Source organism: Thalassophryne amazonica, chromosome 16 (assembly GCF_902500255.1).
Source record: "Thalassophryne amazonica chromosome 16, fThaAma1.1, whole genome shotgun sequence".
NCBI classification, from domain to species: Eukaryota; Metazoa; Chordata; class Actinopteri; order Batrachoidiformes; family Batrachoididae; genus Thalassophryne; species Thalassophryne amazonica.
The window spans coordinates 2226882-2249093 of record NC_047118.1 but is presented as its reverse complement, the minus strand read 5'-3'; the positions used below and the strand labels follow the sequence as shown (position 1 = coordinate 2249093).

Genomic DNA, 22212 nt, shown 5'->3' with positions numbered 1-22212 from the left:
CTCTTTAATCATGTATTTCTCTACTCTCTCTACTTTAAAATTGTGTTATTAACAATGGCGCAGGTCCCAGCTTCATTATATATAAATTGTGGGTCTGTTAGTTGAAGCATAGGACTAGCTGCTGCCGACCACATTCACACCTTCTCTGCTTTTCTGTTGATTTATTGTTAGCGAAACTAATGCCTTTGGTGTTGATAGTTCTGCCTAATTGATTCTGCTCTTTTTCCTCTCTGTCTGAGGGATTGCTGATAAGACTTGAACGAGGGAATTCAAGAGTCGTATGTTGAATGAATGGATGGGGAATGACCTTCACCATGTGTATGACAATGATAACCAGGGCAACACAGACTCACAATAACGACTGAAGTGCCACTGCTGGAGGCCGGGATACAGGACCGGAGAGGCTGATGCTGCATGCTGAAAAACTGGTCAAGAATACCCTGTTACCCTGCCAATGAAATCTGAAAATGAAAACATCCCATCCTAATCAAGACCTCCGACTCTGTGGGCTTGGCTTTGAGATACTTTTTTGTAACTTTTTGTAATTTTGCAACTGTTAGAATGGCCTAAGCAGTGGGTCACTCCTCTGAGTCCGGTCTGCTTGAGGTTTCTTCCTCAAAAATGGCAGTGAGAGTTTTTCCTGACCACTGTTAGCTATGTGCTTGCTCAGAGGGGTTGGAAAGGTTAGACCTTACCCGTGTGATGTGCCTTGAGGTAGTTTTGTTGTGATTTGGTGCTGCATAAAATTCAGTAGAAATATTAAGATAATAACAATCTCAGTTGCACAGCGCCACGAAAAGTTGCAGGTTGGTAATGATCTGTGCAGACCAATGCAGCTTTTGCACAGTATCTGACTTAAAGTGTTGAAACTGTAACCAGCAGTGTGTGAAAAGTATTTTCAGGCCCCTAAAACATGGAAACATCCATCCATTTCCTCCTGAACAGGCAAGGTTTCACCCGACAGCAAACATCTGAACATGTTCAGAAGGTTATGATGATGCATATGTCTGCAGGGGAAAAAAACAAACTCCTGTATGTGTCAGCAAACAGAAGATATGTGGATTCAGCTGTTACCTGCTTCACAGTGGGGGGGAGAGGGGCACATATGCACATGGGCTGATTTCCATGCTGTGCACAGTCTGTGCTACTGTTACAGCTGTTGTCAAATCAATCCTAGAGTTTTGTGGTAAATGATGTGGTCTCTGAGTGGTTAATTTGGTTAAGATGTGTACATGAAGCTGCAGGAGTTGTTGGCTTTTGAAAACAGCAAAATCCTTCATCAACTGAAAGGTTTGCAACTCCTCTGTGAGGACTTTCCTGATCATCATTAAAAAGCTAAATCTGACACCCTAAGATCCATTTCACATAAAACCATATGTGATGATAATGATCATCGTTTAACGCAAAATGTGGTCCAAGAGCATCAGATAACAGCGACTATGTGGGTGTGATTCCATGTGAGCCAGGAGAACATTTTAAAGCATGTGTGTCGCCTGAGTAACCATCTGGTCCTTAACTTGACTATGCAGAGGAAAGGTCAGAGGTCAGTGCTTACCCCACACTTGCTGAGAGCGATGTACCACCATCGCTCCCTGACAGAGCGGAAACTACGGCCTCCCACGCAGCTGAGCACCTCCTCGTTACCATCTCCCTCCACCTGTAACAGGCGCGCATGAGAAGCACAATTTAAAAAAAAAATGTGCTGAGGTGTTTCTGCAGAGTGGATGATATGTCAGAGTGAATTATCACAGCAGAGTGGGAGTTGGAGGTACAGATATACAAACATATTTTACACTCCAATATACCCTCAAACATGGAAACAAAATCCACTGACTGCCACAACAACTGGTAATCACACATCCTAACGCAACAAACAAACCGTGTGTTGACTGACAAATGAGCATAAAACGCTAAAATAAATATAAAAATGGAATAAGAAAAATAAAACGCTGCTAGAATCATAGAGGGATGTACTCGTTGAAGGTGACCGGAATGTATAATCAGTAAAATGTTAATGAAAGACTTTGCAGGCCATTAGCATGCGCTCCCTCAGTGTGTATGTTGCCCTCTCTTCTACCAATCTCTTCCTGTTTTGCATGACAAAAGAATATGCAATAAGAAGTATGAAAGCGTGTTCAGCTGTATGGTTAATACAAAGGAACAGTGTGACCTCACAGCACACAGAGGGTCAGCTTCAATTACAGAACAGCTTCCTGCACCAGATCACTGCGCTGGTTCGGGGCACAGTGTCAGAATGGATGCTTGGGGGCACAGTGTCAGAATGGATGCTTGTTGACACTGAGTGCAAATGTGTCTACAGCAAAAGTTTGGGACCGCTTGGGCTTTTACACATAGATAAAAAAAAAGAAAATGAATAAAAATAAAAAATTAAGAATTCTGGTGTCTCCCTGAAAAAAGAAAACATTTAGATTATGCCCTTTACACATTTGTTTTCACAGTGAAAACAAATGTGTACAACATGATATGAATTAAATAAAAATATCCAGCCCAAAATAATGTAAAATGCATATTATATGCAACCTTTAGTAGACACAAAAATCATTAGTTTTGCTGCCTGTTTTCATTAGACATGCCAGGGGATGGAAACATGATTAAACAAATAAAAGGCATCAAAGAGCTGATGCAAACCCTGCGCATTCTGAACAAACATGACTTCCTTGTGATTTCATTATAGCACCACGTATACCAATCAATCATTAATATTTGGCTGATCAATATAAATTTCAGATCATCTTTCTAGCTCTACTACTAGTTTCAGATACAGCAAAAAAAAAAAATGCTTTTCGTATGTTGCCCTTTGACTCTGACTGTTGTATAATGTTCTCCAAAAGTTAGTCATCTCTAAATCTGCCAAAGTAATACCCCCGCCGGTTTATTTAGTTATCTTTTACAGTCCAACACACTCACAGGATCGATTACCATAACCTGCTTCACCGCTCTGTGTCATTATACAGTTTCTCCAATTGCAGCCACAGAAACCTGTAACTACTTCAGACTTGTCAGGGTGCCTTGGTGGCTTCCCTCACTCATTTACTTCTTGCACTGTGACTCAGTGTTTGAGAACTGCCAACTCCAGACAGATTTAGATCCGTCTGATTGTCTGCCTAGGTGGTTGCCATCCAGGACCCCATGTGGTTCTGTGGCGTGGTGGATTATGGTGGCAGGCAAGCACCCACATGCTCCCAGAGCTGACCTCATATTTTAGGGTGCCTACACTGATGCAGCTGGGGTTGAGCTATTTCAGCTAGTTATTTAATTTAGAATTTATATTTACACAATTTATATGACATTGAGATTTGTTTTTCCGAGTGAGTTTAAAGGGCACAACATATGACATTTTAATATACAGAGGCCTGAATTAGTTTTGTGATGTCATAAAAACTTAAAATGCATCAAGGTCCAAGGGTTCCCAAACTTTTACATGCCACTGTACACACTAATTACCTTGCTTTGACTTGTACATGCTGATTCAACAATTTTGGACATTTAAAAATTGTGCTGATATAAAGAAAGTGACAGCTATTTGGAGAGAAAGTAAAGATGATCAAAGAAAGAAAAGACTGTTTTGTGTGTGTGTGTGTGTGTGTGTGCGCGCGCACAAAGCCCAGGTCACACAGCACTAACAAAGGACAATGAAGCCCAAACGAAACAAAAAGTCTGGACTTTCGGAGGCATCATTTACCCTTCATCCAGCTTCGTTCCTGCAGCTGGCGCTTCGTCAGCATTTTCAAAGTATTGAAAAATTTGAACGAATACCGACAGCAACCTCAATTCCTCTGTATTTCATTTTTCTTTAGTTCTTGACAGTTTTTAATCATTTGCTTAGTTTTCGTAACGTTCGCGTTTCCTTTGACTTTCGTCCAACTTCGCTCAACCTCCCAAATATGACGTCTAGAACGAAGGTTGACGATATTTGAACGAACCAATAACTAAAGCTTTGACGAGCTGAACGAAACATCCTTATATCGCTAATGAATCGTGCATGTTTGGGACAAAAAAGCAATGTTTTCATACAGAAACAATAGCGTTACGAATGTTTTATCAATTACTTTAACTATTTACGCACATTTCAACCATTTGTGGCTGGCCTGCGTATGTGCTCGGTTTTATACCTGCTTTCGGTCACGTCATCGTGAATGTTTCCTTTTGTCATGTTTCGACTGCAATCTGCCATGCCTACAGGACCTGTACACCTCCACAGCCCTGAGGCGAGCAAGGAAGATAGTGGCCGATCCCTCTCACGCAGGACACAAACTTTTTGTCATCCTCCCCTCTGGCAGATGACTTGAGGTCCATCAGGACTAAAACCTCAAGACTCAAAAACAGCTTCTTTCCGTCCGCAGCTAGACATATAAATAATGCCAGGCACCCCTACTTATCCTGCCCCCCCCCCCCCCCCCAACTCCCACAAAGTACAGACTGAAAGGTACTGTACATCTGCATGCCTGCACAGCCTCATTCCACTATATTTATTTGACAGTAGTTTTGGCCATTTGTCTATTTCTCTATTTGACTCCTTTACTTCTTCCAGAAGTATTTTTCCTTTTCTTTTATTGTTGTTTATGAACCAGTTACTTCTTCCAGAAGTATTTTTTTTGTTTTTGTTTTACTTTTCTTTTTTTGTTGTTTATGCACCAATGACACCAGATCAAACTCCTTGTATGTGAGAACTTACTTGGCAATAAATTTGATTCTGATTCTGATTGATTTAGTTTAAGGCATCAAGGTCAACGTTTACTTTGTTTTCCTTTTTGTTTTAAGTTCTGTTTGAGTTTGCCTGATTCATAGGCTATTTGGTGATGGGAAAAGTGCAGGAGCATTCGTCCACTTTTTCTCAACGGTTTTTGACTTTTTATCCTTCGTCCAGCTTTCGCCATGTGCCGTGTGACTGGGGCATAAAATCAGACTACAGAGGTGCTCACAAGCTTTTTTTTTTACATTTCATTGATTTTTTTCAAAGTCATGAAATGGAGGTCGGCTGTAATTAAGATAATATCAATTCATTTCATCGTATGGATGATGTATCAGTCACAGCTTCATAGTAGGGTGGAACAGTGAAAGTTACTGTTAAAAAGAAGACATGAAATCTAGTTCAGAGATTCCCATGGTACCTCCTGACAAGCTGGAGCCAACACTTTCGATCTCTTCTTTTTAACAATATCTTCTCTTTGTGATGAAAGTGTGCAGTTTTACCAACTGTTGTACAAATAAGCCTGAATTATTTTTATGCGACATCATAAAAAAATAAAAATTTCTTTTGCTGCCTCCGCCAACAAAGTTGGAGAAGTTATGTTTTCACCATTGTTTGTTTGTTTTTGAACAGCCTGGAACCCACAACTTTTCATATATCGTTATGAAGTTTTTACTGATGATTCATAGGCAAGAACTGATTCAATTTTCAAGGTCAAAGTCAAGAAAAATCTTGGAAAATGGGGAAAATTCCCTATCTTTAACACTGAACAAATTTTCAAAAATTCATAACTCAGATCAAATTTCTTTCATATTTGAGAGTGCTATTGAGGATGGTATCCTTTATCGACTGAAAAAGTTTGATCCAGCTCTGATCCAGATTACAGATTTGATGGCCATTTAAATTTAACATTGAAACCCCCATTTAATGTATATTTTACATTATTTCATAATCAAACATGCCCCAATCACTCTCATATTAGAAAGTGAGGTGCAGACTGGCACTCACTATCACCTGACAAAGTCTGATCTGGATTGTCAATTTTGTGGGCATTTGAATTTAATATTGAAAAGCCCATTTGGTGTACATTTTGCATTAAATTTAAATCAAAAGTGCCTCAATCTCTCTCATTTGAATGTTATGCATTTACCCACACCACCAAAATTGGATGGAGGTTTCAATTTTATGCCTGTTTGTCTGCCTTCCAGTTATCAATCAGAAACCAAGCGCCAAAAACCAATGACAACTTGTGCATAGCAGAGATAACCAATGTTCTGTGAAAATTATATGAAAAAGAATTCAGAAACGTAAATAGATAGGAAAAAAAAACCTGACAATGCCACAAAAAAGCTTCAATTCAAGTGCATGAACTAAATACATACTCCTGACATTTGATCACATCTAATTTAGCTTATGAAAAGCCAGTTGTAACAAGAGTTTGACATTGACATTTTTTTTTTGTAAGATAAAATTTTGTGGAATTGGAAACTCATGCTGCCAGAGGTTTGCGCTTTACAAGCATGGTGCTCTAGTTTTTCTACGCAATTAGCAGAACATGAATATGATTAATGAAGTCAGTGAGTGAATGAGTCCACAAAATTTCCATAAAGTAACTCCATTAAAAACTGCCATTTATTCAGCTCTGAAATTTTGGATCTTGATAGATTCGGGTGAGGATCAATGAATCCCCTATTTTGAGTCATACCAGCAACTTTTAACTTGCAAAATAAAAAAGACAAACATGGCTATCATGTTGCTTATGATGCCTTCTTGTTAATCGTAGGCTCCGGGGAGCCACTGGAGGCCGCTGTTACTCGTTGGCAGGGACTGTATGTATTTGTGTGTTCTTACCACACAGCCTGACCAGGTGTAGCGTGTGGTGAGGTTGATGACCTGGTTGTTCTCAGGCCTCAGCACTGCCTCTTTTTGGTAGCAGTTCTGAAAAGGAGCAAAGTTTCACTGAAACCACAATGGAAATGTGAGAATGCATTTACAGAAAGAATATTACAAGAAGAACCTCTTCAGTTTTGATCCTGATCTGAATCCAGAGGTGGATCAGGAATATCAACAGCATTGCAGCCATTTGGACATAAGAGACCAAAGTATTATAATTATTACACGTTACATTACTGCCATCAACTTACTGTACAACAACCACAACACAAAAAGAGAAGTGTAAATCCCTATTTCTACCTTTTAAGGAGCCACTCTGGTACAAGATTAAAACCAGCTTAATGATACTTGAAACCTATTTGAGAGATGTAAACTAGAAATCCAGAATGAATTATTGTAATATCTTGTTTTTTGGTTTGCACAACACTAATGTTTTGAAGAATTATCAATTCACACTAATTATTTTGAAGAATTGGTTCAGCACTATTTTGAACCAATTGAAGACAAAGTCTTCAATTGGTTCAAAATGCTGTTGGTAGAGTTCTAACTAGAAGAAGATTTGACTACATTCCCCCAGTTCTACGCAGAGCAGATACCTCAGTGGATGAGGAAATAGTCTGTCAACAAATAGACCAGGGTTTGAATCAGTGTCTGTGTCCTTGGTGAAGACATTTCATCTGCATTGTCTCAGTCCACCCAGCTGTAAATGGGTTCTGGTCTAGGCCAGGGAAGTAACCTGGGTTGGGCTGCCGTCCCTTCCAGGGGGTGTCTTATACATTCATCCGTTTCACTCTATGAAATCCAAAGATAAGCACCGGCACCACAAGGCTTCAGAGCCTATTTCGGACCCCGGTTCTGACCTCCCTTCATTGCCTTCCTGTTCATGTGATGTTAGATATTAAGGTTGTTATTAACATAATATAAAATCTTAACTGGACTAGTGCCTCCCGGTATGTCAGATCAAATTCAACAATATGTACTAGCCTGTGCTCTGGATTCTCAAGATGAAGGATTACTGTGAGTTGTAAAGATAAAGAAGTTAGCAGGTCACAGAATGTTTTCTTATTGTTTACCTGCTCTTTGGAATAGTCTGCCCACAGAGATTTGCGGAGTTATTTAAATCTGAATTAGTTGAATTTGTTCTCTCTATAATTATGAGTAGGGATGGGTGTTGATAAGATTTTATCAATATCAATGCCATTAACAATTCTGCTTACCGATCCGATTTTTTATCGATTCCCTTATCAATACGTCCTGTAAATGTTCGGTGTACTAAAAGTAGGCTTTGCAGGTTTTCTATGTCAACAACATTTTATTGACTCTTAAAGTGAATAAATATGAAATTGGTCACTGGATCCTTAAACTCGAGACATAAATAAAAATAAATAAAATCTGTAGTTTTTGTCAAAAGGTATAAATGAGACAAATTTGATGAACAATAACAAAAATTCATAAAAAGAACAACTTAACCTGTGTGGCTGAAAGGGTGAAGGCAGAAGCGAAGCTTATAAATACCCCCCCCCCCCCATACTATAGAAAATAAAGAATGTATACATATATAAATATATATATATATACTCATAACAACACTACCAAAAAAGTGTGCACAAACAATATAACTTAATCAATGCACAAACATATCAAAACACAACCAAACAAGCAATAGTGCACAATCCCAAGCACAATAACAAAATTGGTAAACCTGATTCCTAAACTGTAATGAGTAATTTAATTATTTTTGTAAAGCCTTTTAAAGCCAACTAAGGTACCAAGTAATTTAATATTATCAGGGCAATTAGTCCAAATGTTAACACCTTTAACAGAAACAATGACTTTTTACAGTAGTTCGGATATTTAATTTCTCAAATAATAATGCTCCCCTCAAATTAAAACTGCAACAGGAGTCCCTCATTTTAAACAGATCCTGGACATGTTGAGACAAAAGTTTATTTTTAAATTTATACATAATTTGTATTGTGATGTAATCAACCAAGTCCCAGAATTTTAAAATTTGTAAACAAGCAAATAATGGATTTGCTGGCTCATGATATGGTTTGTTACTGATCATTCTTATAGCTTTCTTTTGCAACAAAAATATTGGATTAGCATCAGTTCTATATGTGTTTCCCCAAACCTCAACATAATATGTCATATATGGAGCAAGTAATGAATGATATAAAATGGTTAATGAATGTTGGGAGAGGGAGTCATGTGCTTTATGCAGAATTGCAATGGACCTTGACATTTTAGACATTAACATAATTAATTTCCATCTTAATTTATCATCAATAAAAACACCAAGAAATTTTATATCGGTTACAATTTCAATTTCAATATCATGTAATAATAAACTGCTGTTTAAGTTCCTGGACTTATTCCCAAATATGATACACTTAGTTTTACCAAAATAGAGCGATAATTTATTTGAATCGAACCACTGTTTAAATTTCGGCAATTAATTCTCCATCGTGTCCAGGAGCTGTCCCAAATGATTCCCACTACAAAACACAGTTGTATCATCAGGAAATAAAATATTAACTCCAAAGCCTCTGAGCTGCCGTCTTGCAGCTGGCTGTGCTACACGCCAAGATCAATGTCATTCAGAAGGAACAGAAGATGTCTCATTTTGGGAGAAAAAAAAAGGTTTTGGTTGGTTGTAGTTTGTTGTGTATATTACAACATTTGGAAAAAGGTGCCATTTGATTTAAACAGAGATTCGCTCTGAAGTTATTAATTCTGACCGGAATAGATCTTTCCAACTTTACTCGGCATAGAGTCGCACAGCATTTGGAGCTGTCCAGTTAGTCCCAAAAAAACAGAGGCTATCATTATTATTACTTATTATTTCCTTTACCTGAGGGACAGTAACTTCAGTTTACGAACCAGCGAAGCGAGTCCAGCTCACGCCAAGGAACAATTGCATACACCGCCCCAGGAAAATTTAATAAGGAACGAATAAAAATTCTATTGTGGAACAAGAGTCCCAGTTAGTCAGCACAAAGATGACTCAAGATTGACATCTTTAAATGGCTATGAGGGTGGTTAATGAAGAAATTGCGGACCCACTACGAAGTGCTTCACTGCTTCTGCAACTGCTTCACAGCTTGCACTGTGACCCACTGCTTCACTTCACAGCTTCTCAGAAACAGCGGGCCCGCAATCAATGTAGAGAAATGATCATTTTCCCAATACAGACCCGCAAAACAATGCCGCTCCTGCGTAATGTGAACTTAAGAACTGATAAGGGAATCATTAAGCAACAAGGCTACTGATGTTCGTGGATCAAATAATTTCTTAGCGAACCGTATGTACCAATGTATCAATCATTGCTTTCTCTATCACTCCATCATTTGTATTAGTTACATTATCGACAGAGATGCATTCTAGCATTCTCATGTATATAAAATTTCTGGAGAATGTTGGTTAAGTAAAAATGGTAAATGGACTGCATTTATATAGTACCTTTCCATATGAATCAGAAGCTCAAAGCACTTTACAATGATGCCTCACATTCACTCATTCACACAGACATACACCCCAATGTCAGGGTGCTGCCAATCAAGGCACTCACTATACACCAGGAGGAACTTGGGGATTAAGGACGTTGCCCAAGGGTCCTTAGTGATTTTTTTGTACAGGCTGGGGTTTGAATCAAGGATACTCTGGTCTCATGCCCAAATACGGTGGATTCGTTGATCTCAGTGACTGGTCATAATTCGATCTATCCAAGATCCTGCCTGCATGAGTTGTGTGGTTTCCAATAGTGTGGGATATTTAAGATTGAGGATTATATCATTGGGCGTTCACTGGTCATGAATTTCCTGTCACACTGATGAGGCTCGGTAGATAAGCACCAGAAGTTTTGAACCCCACATTTTGGTTGTGGGTTATGAGGGATTTTGTTGAGGCTGAAGATGTAGCAACATTGGGGCAAAAAGTAGATAATGTCCTAATTAAATGCTTGTTCTGCCATTGATGCAATCACTGAATCCTTAATCTAGTCTTGTGTTTGTTTCTTGGTTGTCATTTTGGCCACTGGTCACTGTGAACACTGGACTATATATGGTTGCTTTGCCAAAATATTTCTGCCACTGCATGTTCTGGCAATTTTGTTTGGCATCGTCTTATTTTCTGGTATTGTGGTATTTCCACAACATAGAAGCCAGAAGATTTCAGAGATGCTAAAATAGTCTCACTGTTCAAGAACAAAGCTAGTAAATTTAACTGTGGCAACTAAAGAGGTATTTCCCTGCTGGCCAGAGCCACCTCTTATCATGCACCTGTTCTGTAGAATGATCAAACAGATTCCCTGGAGAGATTCAAGTCCAGGTTAAAGACTCACTGCTCTCCCTGTGGTAGGGATAGCACACTTGTGCAGTATGGATTTATGCTTGGTGACCCAACTGAGTTGGGTCTGCTTGAGGTTTTTTATCTTACAATTTTAAACAAAAAAAAAAGCCTGGGGGCGTTTTGCCTTAATGGGGTAGGTAAAGTTTAAATCTTGCTCAGGTATAGTGCCTTGGGGTGACTTCCAGTGCATCCAGAAAGTACTCACAGCACTTCACTTTTTCCACATTTATTATGTCACAGCCTTATTCCAAAATGGATGAAATTTATTTTTTCCTCAAAACATAGAAATTACATAAACATAAGTATTCACAGCCTTTGCCAAGAAGCTCATAATTGGTTGGCTCAGGTGCTTCCTGTTCCCACGGATCATCCTTGAGATGATTCTACAGCTTAATCGGAGTCCATCTGGGGTAAATTTAGTTGATTGGACATAATTTAGAAAGGCACACACCTGTCTACATATAAGGTGCCACAGTTGACGGTGCATGTCAGAGTACAAACCAAGCACGAAGTCAGAGGAATTGTCTGTAGACCTCTGAGACAGGACTGTCTTGAAGCACAAATCTGGAGAAGGGTACAGAAACATTTCTGCTGGTTTGAAGGTCCCAATGAGCACAGTGGCCTCCATCATCTGTAAATGGAAGATGTTTGAATCCACCAGGACTCTTCCTAGAGCTGGCCGCCCATCTAATCTGAGCAATTGGGGAACCTGATGGTCAGACCATGAGAAACAAAATTCTCTTGTCTGAGGAGACAAAGACTGAATTCTTTGGCGTGAATGCCAGGCATCAAGTTTGGAGGAAACCAGGCACCATCCCTACAGTGAAGCATGGTGGTGGCAGCATCATGCTGTGGGGATGTTTTACAGTGGCAGGAACTGGGAGACTAGACAGGATTGAGGGAAAGATGAATGCAGCAATGTACAGAGACATTGTGAATGAAAACCTGCTCTTGACCTCAGACTGGTGCACCAGCTCATATGTCAGCAGGACAATGACCCTAAGCACACAGGCAAGATATCAAAGGAGTGGCTTCAGGACAACTCTGTGAATGTCTTTGAGTGACCCAGCCAGAGCTCAGACCTGAATCTCATTGAACATCTCTGGAGAGATCTGAAAATGGCTGTGCACCGACGCTCCCCATCCAACCTGATGGAGCTTGAGAGGTGCTGCAAAGAGGAATGGGCAAAAGATCCCAAAGATAGGTGTGCCAAGCTTGTGGCATCATATTCAAGGCTTGACGCTGTAATTGCTGCCAAAGGTGCATCAACAAAGTATTGAGCAAAGGGTGTGAATACTTACATACATGTGATTTGTTAGTTTTTTATTTTTAATTAATTTGCAAAAATTTCAAGAAAAACTTTTTCAACGTTGTCACTGGGGTGTTGTGAGTAAACGTTTGAGGGGAAAAAATGAATTTATTCCATTTTGGAATAAGTCTGCAGCTGAAGGTTCCCGGTTCAAATCTCACCCCTGCCACATTTCTCCACCTAATGTGGAGTTGCGTCAGGAAGGGCATCCGGCATTAAACATGCAGATCCACCTCGGATTTGCTGTGGTGAGCCCGAGTGCAAAGCAAGGGAGCAGCCAAAGGGACTTACTTTTTGGAATAAGTCTGTAACATAACAAAATGTGGGAAAAGTGAAGCTCTGTGAAAACTTTCCAGATGCACTGTATGCAGTGATTTGATGTGGCATAAACAACTGGAAGTAAATTAAACCAGCACGGAAATAAGTGCATCACACATTCTGGTGTTGTCTGCAACAATTCTGCACTGCCATTTGATTTTTTTCAATATGCAGCATGACTAAGAGTCATAAAAGCACCAACTTGACATTAGCAATCATTCTATGTCCAATCAGCACCACGGACAGCTCACAATCAGAACCTCTCAACAGCATGCATTTTCTCTTATCAACTGCTTTAGGAAGTACGTGTAAAAGAACAGTGGCATTTAGACGCTCACAGACAAAATGCAACTCTTAAGATTGATCTTTATTGTGAAACTTAGATCTAAATCTGGAGTGCATCAAGACAACTTTGGCCTTTGGTAGAGCCTTGTACTTGACTGCTTGCTTTTCAGTTAATGATTTTCCACATTTCACTGAATATCTTTTAATAGGAAACAGGACGTGATTGAATTTCTTGCTTGTAGCTGTAATGAAAGCATGTGTGCCAGTTTTACCCATTCAGAAGAGCACTCGATCAAATGTGTTACTGGGCTGCTTTTGCAGTCTGGTCTTCTTTACACTACTGTAGGCAGAAGTGAAAATTGATAAATTATTTTCCCCCTCTTGTGTGATGGATTGCTTTCTGTGTGACTGTCGAACATGAACAAAGGCTGTGCTCTGTAATCTTGAGGGACCATCTGACTAATAAAAATAATCTGTCTGTTGCTGCAGCACAAATATCTCTGCAAATCACATCTATAGGTGGCAAGTTGTTAGCAAGAACAGGATTATACCACCAAATGTTTCTGGGAATTATGCATTATTCATTCCCGGTGAAAGTTATTTAATATTGATTTTATAGGCTGCATTAGATCTCACTGGACCAGTCAGCTGTGGCACACACAGGAAACTACATCATTGTTCAAGACACAGTGTGTGCTATTCCAATAGCTGAGGGACACACATGAGTTATGATCTGAATTTTATAAATTTTTGTCAAGCCAAAAATCTCAGGCACGGGGATAAATATCTCAGTGCAGACACTGTGACTAGAATAAAGATTTAGATCATGACCACATGGAGTGAGTGGATGTTTGTCTGTGCACCTGCTTTGGTTAATACAGCTGCACAAAAATGCTAAAAGAAAACATTAATGAGAAGGTACGATGAGAAATCTAGAAAAAATCCAAATGAGGTTTATTACATGCATCATTATTCCTGATCCAGTACACAGGTGCCTCTTTGCTGAGGACGGCAAACAGATAAGCAGCCATCCACATAAAAACCTGTCCATGGCCAGTGCTGTAATGTAGAATCCTATCATGTAGGAGACGTATACAGGCCCTGCAGCCTCCTGGTGCAGGTGCTTATCCACGGATTCTACAGAGTGAAGCAGATAGGAATCCATGCCTCCCTGCGGACAACAATCCATCTTGAGGTTACTTCCACAGTCAAGGCCGGGGACTAAGACAATGCAGACAAAGTGTCTTGTCCAAGGACAGGTAGGGAATTGAACCCAGGTCTATGTATTGGCAGCCCAACACCTTATCCCACGAAGCAAATTACTCTATCAATCTTACTTTATTGCAGTACTTAAGTATTTTTGGGAGGATCTGTGCTTCATTTGAATTTTTATTTTTCTCTCAACTTTCACTTTTGCTTGCTTAGATTCCTTTAATCAAATACAGAATATACTTTTACTCCAATACATTTCCCCTCAGCATCTTCATTACTTGCTTCCAAAATAAAAACTAAAAAACTTCATTAAACATTAAACCTCATGGCTGAGTCAAATGTAAGGCCCCATCACACGAAGCAAGAATCAAGCTGACCCACGCATAACGTAGAAAAGAAAAAAAAACAAACACTTTTGGCACATCTGGGAGGGAAAAAGTATTGTCGAAGACAACTGTCCGACCACACAGACTGCACCTCGACCCACCCCGAATGATTCGTGCACACGCCGTGTGCAGTTTGCATGTTCTCCCCGTGTTTGTGTGGGTTTACTCCGGGTGCTCTGGTTTCCTCCTATATTTAAAGACATGCAAGTTAGGTGGATTGGAAACTCAAAATTTGTCCAGGTCTCCCTTGCAAAAGAGGTCTCGATCTCAATGGGACTAACCTGGTTAAATAAAGGTTAAATTAAATTGCATTGTGTTGTGGAATCCGGATCCAGGTAAAGTCCAGGTCACGATATGAATCACATCTTTTATTTTGAGTCCTCGTCAACCTTTGACACACATCAGAAATCTCTGATTGCTCTTGTTTTTATATGTACTAGTATTATCCCCCAAAAAAGTAACATTAAAGCTTACATTATTAAAAAACACTCAAAGGATGACACAGGTTGCCTCCTGTCAAAATGCACCAAATGGCACCACTTTCGGTTTAATTTTCAAAATTTTTACATCACTGTGTCAATGTTTCCCTCATGATGATTCAACACTCTGCTGTCTGCTCTTTTGGCTTCCTGAAAAAAACTGGTCCTCATTTGCAACTTAAGCAACTACAGTAACAAAAATAATTTCTTATCCTGTTTATATCAGTGAGTCCATTCAGACAGGTTCTGTCACACATCACATTTAAAAACAATTAAAAAATAAAACACGAAACCTTCACCTAAAAATGAAAAGGAGGTTGCAGCACACCAGTCTGAAATGCATAGACAAAGGAATTGTAGTTTTAATCCTTGTGCAGATGGTCACCTACTTCTCAAAGCAAACAATCCCCTTTAAACCCAAATCTGTCTTTAAAATGACAATGTTATATGGCTGGGGGGGCCTGGCTGCCGGTTTGTTTCTGTCTTTTGGTTTTCCTCCCAGGTGGCGTGCGTTTGGGACTGAGTGGCTGTGTTGCTGAGGCTGTCAGGACCTCACCCTGATCACCTGCGACTCGTCAGGACTCACAGCTGTGGTGCATCTGGATGGATTGGAACATGTTGGCATTTAAGACTGGAGTGCACAGTGTGTATTTGCCAGAGACTCGACCTTGTGACCAGACGGGTGAGATCGTCGTCTTGGGAGCCATCTCATCAGCAGCGGATGCTGAGAACGTCCAGGTTTGATGCACAGTCTGTGAAAGAGGAGGGGGTGAGGTCTCACGCTCATCAGCACACTTCCTGAGGTACGTTAGATTTTGTGACTAACATTTATACAGTCAGTAAATGTGGTGTCCCTCACACCTTATTGTATTGAGCTGTTTGTTAGTCATGTATCAGCTTTCACCGCAGTGGAGTTTTGGGAACTGGATGTTCCATGCCTGCAGGTTGGGAAGCTGATCAGTAATCAAGCCAGGAAGTGTTTGCTGTTTGTACACCTTTAAGTGTTCTGTGTGTAGAGTGTGGACTCACTTAATGGTTCCTTCTTTCACAGACTCGGTTGTTGCGGCCACCTGGGGGGTGTCGGCGGGGTCCTTGGGTCCGAAACAACTTCTGGCTCCGGACCGTTAGCGCTGCTGGGAGCGCACCACGCCAGGCCGCACCTTTTATTATATTATCACTGTTATGTATTAAATTCAGTTAGCCTTTGAACCGTGCTCTGCTTATTTCATACTGGGTCCTTCAAACGCTGGTCGGTTCTCTGAGCTGCGTCCGTCACATAACAGTCAAAAATGAATAAGAACCAGCCACTCGAATAAATCAGGCCAGACTCACCTGCTACAATAACATTAAACTTTAATTTCTCATTTCTATTTAAATGAGTATTTTGACTTTTATTTAACCGAGGGCCATTATTACAGAGCAGACAGATCAGTGGGATAAGGAGTTGGACTACCGATATGTAGACCTGGGTTTGATTCACGCTCATGCTCCCCATCTGTGTCCTCGGACAAGATGCTTCATCTGCATCGTCTGTCCACCCAGCTGGAAATGTTCACCGGAGTCAGATCGGGCTGGGTTTTTTTTGTTTTGTTGTTTTTTTTTTTTTTAATTAATGGAAAGCAAAGTGGAATTTATCTCCTCTGCTTTCCTTTTTTCTTTTTTTTCTTTTTTTGCTAATCCAAAAAAATCGAATCTATGACTAAAAACCATGATCTGATCAATCCAATCTGAAAAGTGAGTTTTGAGATCTGTGACACCCTTAGCGTTTACTGATATTTGGTGTAAAATGTAGGAATTAAAGCCAGACAGTGAAATTGCTGCTGTTCGTCAGCCTCGTAATGGCTGCTGTGTTTGACGTGCAGTGTGATGTAATCATGAAAAAAAAAAGGACACGACGCAGAGGAGGGCTCACCTTTTCCGGCCTCTTGTACACAGCTGGCCACTGCGAGCTATCATCAAAATACAGCAATATGTTCTGACAGCACCAAGACTGCACAGGAAGGAGGGAGAGAAGAGAGAGATCAGTGGAGAGGCTGGAGTGGGATGAAAGGAGGCAGGGAGAACCGGTGAAATGGTTTCACATTTACCCAATGAAAATGTAGGCTGCAGGCTAAAGAGAAAAAAAAGGCATGTAAAAAGGAAGGGCAAAAGAGATGCATTAAATGATAGAGGAAAGGAGAACAAAAGGAAGGGACAGGAAAAGAGGACAAGGTGGGCCCAGCAGTTACAACCGGAGGCAGGTGGAGAGAAGTGAGAGAGCCAAAGCATTAGACGAGGAAAAAACAAGAAAGTGAGAGCTATTTGTAGAGAATGTAAAGATGATCAAAGAAAGAAAAGACTGCTATTGAGGGAGGACAGGGTGATGTATGAAAGATATATGGATAATTCAATTTAAATGATCCAAATAAAAACAAATGGAGGCAAACACACATACGGTCACTGCTACCTTTGGATAACGAAATCTGAAGTCCAAGCGGCCAAAGTCAGTGAGAAAGCAGAAGCGAGTGAGGAAAACCCAGTCCTGGAAAAGAAGAACAGAAAACCAAGCGTTTGGGGACTAAATCATTAGAATGCATACTCTGCCAAGGCCCAATTTTGTGGGTCTAAGCAAAATTTTAGTTGCATGTATTTCATAATTGTATGTATTTGGGCATACTACACCATGTACATGGAGCAGTATGTAAGTAATCAGCTCTTTCTTAACACAAGTTTTACCATTCTACAAAACTTTGCTGAAATCCGTCCATGTCCTTTCCATCCTGTGAGTTAACCAACACAGACAAATGCCAACACAATCATAACCTCCCCGATGGAGGCAATAAATAAATAAATAAACAAAAGTCCTGGCTGTGCCCCTTTAAAAAAAATATCAAAAAAATATATAGTATATATTCCAGATAAGTATCAGTTGTCAGCAGAAAATGTACTGCAACACTTGATGCACAATCAGACTCAAGAAAAAATAATAAATTATACAACTGATGTTTACAAAGAGAGTTGGCAATAAATAATGGACAGTACACTCAATTTCAGCTCAGTGCTACCAGACGTACAAGAATAACTGAATTTCTACAATAAATTAAGGGCGTGACCAACGTGCAATTAATAATTCTAAAAATCACCTAATGCACAGTATTGGCAGAATACTTTATGTTCTTACAAAAGCACAACTCAAAAACATATTTCAAAGGAGTTTGACTTCTCATTTAACACTCGCTATACCTGTGACGCAGTTGAAAATCTGAAATGATACTTTCTTAACACAAATGTCAAAAATAACAGATGAGTGAAACAAATGCAACCTATGTCTATAATCAATCAATATTGAATTGAATCATACATTACAGTAATCATTACAGTGTACTGGATGTGTATCCAGAGTCACAAACTAATTAGTACTATTAGTACTAACTTATAGTACTTCTTTAGTACTGCTTAGTCTTTTCTTCAAATACACCAACCCTGCAGCCCTGCACCACGCTTTGGGCCCTATGTGTTACTGGAGTGCAGGAACACCAGGTACCCCTACTAAGATGAAAGGGACATAGATAGGTAAGACAGATGAACACTACCCCAGAATATGCATGTTGTGCTTTGTGTGTGGTATTGGGTTTACTTTAGCTGCTCCTTATAGTGCAGCAGATAACAGAATATTTACAGAGGAATCATTCAAACGGTGATGCAAGCATCAAATTTGGCAAAAATACACCTTAGATATTACTCTTTTGAAAAAAACCGACGGGCCACTTGAATTTTCAATAGGCGGCCACGTTGGGGTCAATTGACGAATTACATAGGGGTCAAAATATAAAAATGCTCCAGTCATATTGAAAATTATACCACATTATTTGTCTGATTATAAAGATTCCAAAAAGATATAGTTTGGACTATCTATGACTGAATTCTATAGAGTTATAGGGTAAAAACAATAAGAATGGTGACAAAGTTCAGTCAGGGGTCAAAAGTTAGAATTGCTCCAATTTTGTTTCAAAGGTGATGCAAATTATGGTTGAGTTAATAGGGTTTCAAAAAGGAATAGTTTGCACCATGTATCCTGCTTAGTTATCACGTTACGGGGTAACATATGTCACATGTCATAGAATTCAATGGACGTCAACATTATTTGACCTTTACTTTAGAGACCAAGCATTCAGCACAGTCAAAACTATTCCATGTATTAATCCAAGTAGCTCAATCAACAATTTGCACCATTTTTTACTAAAATTTGAGCAACTTTAACTTTTGACCCCTGTGCAAACTGAAATTGACCTTTGCACCATTGTTAATGTGTTAAGGTGATTCTGTTTTGTCTCTGTTTAAGGTGCAGCTCCATCCAGAGATGGGAGTTGTGTTTGTGTTGGCGACCTCCTGTCCTGTGCACCAACAGCAATTCTTGTATATTCGTTCATGAATTGTTCTGTGAATTATTTCTGTAATTTATGTTTGTAGCATGGCCCAAGCAGAGGGGCACCCCTTTGAGTCTGGTCTGCTTGAGGTTTCTTCCTCAGAGGGAGTTTTTCCTTACCACTGTTGCTCTGGGGGTTGGTAAGGTTAGACCTTACCTGTGTGAAGCGCCTTGAGGCAACTCTGTTGTGATTTGGCGCTATATAAAGGAAAATAAATTGAAAATTGACTTGAAATTGAAATTTTACCCCATAACTCCATAACATTCAGTCATAGATAGTCCAAACTATACCTTTTTGGAATCTTTATGATCAGACAAATAATGTGGTGTACTTTTCAATATGACTGGAGCACTTTTATATTTTAACCACTGTGTAATTCTTCAAATGACACCTATGTGGCCGCCTATTGAAGATTCAAGTGGCCCGTCGGTTTTTTTCAAAAGAGCAATGTCTAAGGAGAATTTGTGCTGGATTTGGTGCTTGTATCACCATATGAAGTATGTTTCAGTTATTTGCTGCACTGTTAGTACTGCTTTAGGTCCCGATCACTCCATTGTGTATTTGTGAGTGAGTGTATCACTTCACTCTCTTTCGTTTCTTTGTGACACTGGATATCACTCAGTACTCACACCACATTATATAGTCTCAGGCTTGTTGGTTCATTGATGGTTTTCAAGCCATAGCTGGGTTTCATGTCTGCAGTTAATCCCAGTTTGGCCTGACTGTCTGTTATCCAGCCTGCTACTGAACTGTAAATAAATATTTTCACCTACAAGAAATCTGTGTGTGCATATTCATCTGGGTTCTAATTCCTGCTAATCCTGACATCTGAGAAATAGGATATTAGGTGGTTGCATGGTAAACAAGAAAAACATTGCGAGAAATAACAATTTGAAAAAAAAAAACAACAGCATTAGTTCAATAAAAATACAAGTGGGCAAGTGATTAGTGCGCTTGTTTCTCAGTCAGAAGGTTCCCGGTTATAGACCACCCCTGCCCATTCTTCATGTGTGTCAGGAAGGGCACCCAGTGTAAAACCTCAGCCAAATCAACATGCAGATCCATCTCAGATCTGCTGTGGTGACCCTGAGTGGAAACAAAAGAGATGGCAAAGAAAGTTAGCTGCTTTCATTTTGCAAAATAAAAGGAGGGGTTATTGCGAACCATGATTCATCCATTGTGAGGACACACTGCTGCCTCGGTACGTGATTTTATCATCCCAACATGGCCTCTTGGCTACTGGCTGTAGTTGTAGTTCCAAAAATGACCTTGTAGCACCTTATCTGCAACAATTTCAGGTGAAATGATCCATCATCTGACAGACAAGATATACATACAACTAGGGTTGTCAAAAAATGAACTAAAATTCATCTCAGATTAGATACTCATTTGCAAAAGTATCGATTACAAACAGTGCCATCATTGCTTCCTCTGATTAACATACTGCAAACAAGTAAGCATGCACCCCCTAGTGTGCCTTGATAGAGAGAATGGAGACATGACGAGTCGAAAAAAATTGGTCACGTGGCTCATCTTGGTTCAAAATAGCATTCGCTGTTAATCTGTCTGCATGTAAATCCAGCTATTTATTTATTCATTCACTGAAATGCTGAGTTGTTGTGTATTTGGGTGCACAAATACAACCCCAATTCCAATGAAGTTGGGACGTTGTATAAAATGTAAATAAAAACAGAATACAATGATTTGCAAATCCTCTTCAACCTGTATTCAATTGAATACACCACAAAGACAAGATATTTAATGTTCAAACTGATAAACTTTATTATTTTTGTGCAAATATTTGCTCATTTTGAAATGGATGCCTGCAACACGTTTCAAAAAAGCTGGTACAGTGGCATGTTTACCACTGTGTTACATCACCTTTCCTTCTATCAGCACTCAACAAACGTTTGGGAACTGGACACTAATTGTTGAAGCTTTGTAGGTGGAATTCTTTCCCATTCTTGCTTGATGTACAACTTCAGTTGTTCAACAGTCCGGGGTCTCTGCTGACGTATTTTGCGCTTCATAATGCGCCACACATTTTCAATGGGTGACAGGTCTGGACTGCAGGCAGGCCAGTCTAGTACCCGCACTCGTTTACTACGAAGCTACGCTGTTGTAACACGGTGCAGATGTGGCTTGGCATTGTCTTGCTGAAATAAGCAGGGACGTCCCTGAAAAAGACGTTGCTTGGGATGGCAACATGTGTTGCTCCAAAACTTGGATGTACCTTTCAGCATTGATGGTGCCATTCACAGATGTGTAAGTTGCCCACCTAAACCGTCATCATATAAACCAGATATCTGCAGTCACCGGACAAAAAAAAGTCTCAATGTTTTTTGTATTGTTTTCCATGTAATAAACATTGTATATAACCGATATACAACGGATTTTTTCGCTCACATTGGATAAATGTCCCATCCTGTCACAGTACAGTGGAATAAGTATTGATCCCCTGTCAATTTTGTAGGTTTTCCCACCTACAAAGAATGGAGAGGTCTGTACTTTTTATCGTATAGGTACACTTCAACTGTGAGAGACAGAATCTAAAAAAAAAATCCAGAAATGATCCTTCTGCAGGTTCACCTACGGAAACCTTGTTACGACTTTTACTTCCTCTAGATAGTCAAGCTTGATCGTCTTCTCGGCGCTCACCAAGGCCGTGTTCCGACCCCGGCGGGGGCAGATCCGAGGACCTCACTAAACCATCCAATCGGTAGTAGAGCGACGGCGGTGTGTACAAAGGGCAGGGACTTAACGCGAGCTTATGACCCGCGCTTACTGGGAATTCCTCGTTCATGGGAAATAATTGCAATCTCCAATCCCCACTCGTGATGGGTATTGGGGATTGCAATTATTT

At 39.9% G+C, this 22212-nt stretch overlaps 1 protein-coding gene and 2 long non-coding RNA genes across 3 annotated transcripts in view; 1 reads left to right on the top strand and 2 right to left on the bottom strand.

The window, feature by feature from the left end:
* Positions 1–22212, bottom strand: part of ppfia3 (PTPRF interacting protein alpha 3) — a 130817-nt gene that overhangs the window by 56580 nt on the left and 52025 nt on the right.
* On the bottom strand, positions 1616–17480 carry LOC117528669. Its single transcript, XR_004565852.1, has 4 exons — positions 17390–17480; positions 16856–16933; positions 6563–6649; positions 1616–1657 (listed from the first exon to the last, which is right to left on the bottom strand). It is a non-coding gene; the product is annotated as an uncharacterized LOC117528669 (long non-coding RNA).
* LOC117528670 overlaps positions 3928–22212 on the top strand; it is an 18454-nt gene continuing 169 nt past the window's right edge. Inside the window, exons 1-2 of the long non-coding RNA XR_004565853.1 lie at positions 3928–4005; positions 8812–8815. This is a non-coding gene — a long non-coding RNA (uncharacterized LOC117528670). The remainder of the gene's footprint in view (positions 4006–8811; positions 8816–22212) is intronic.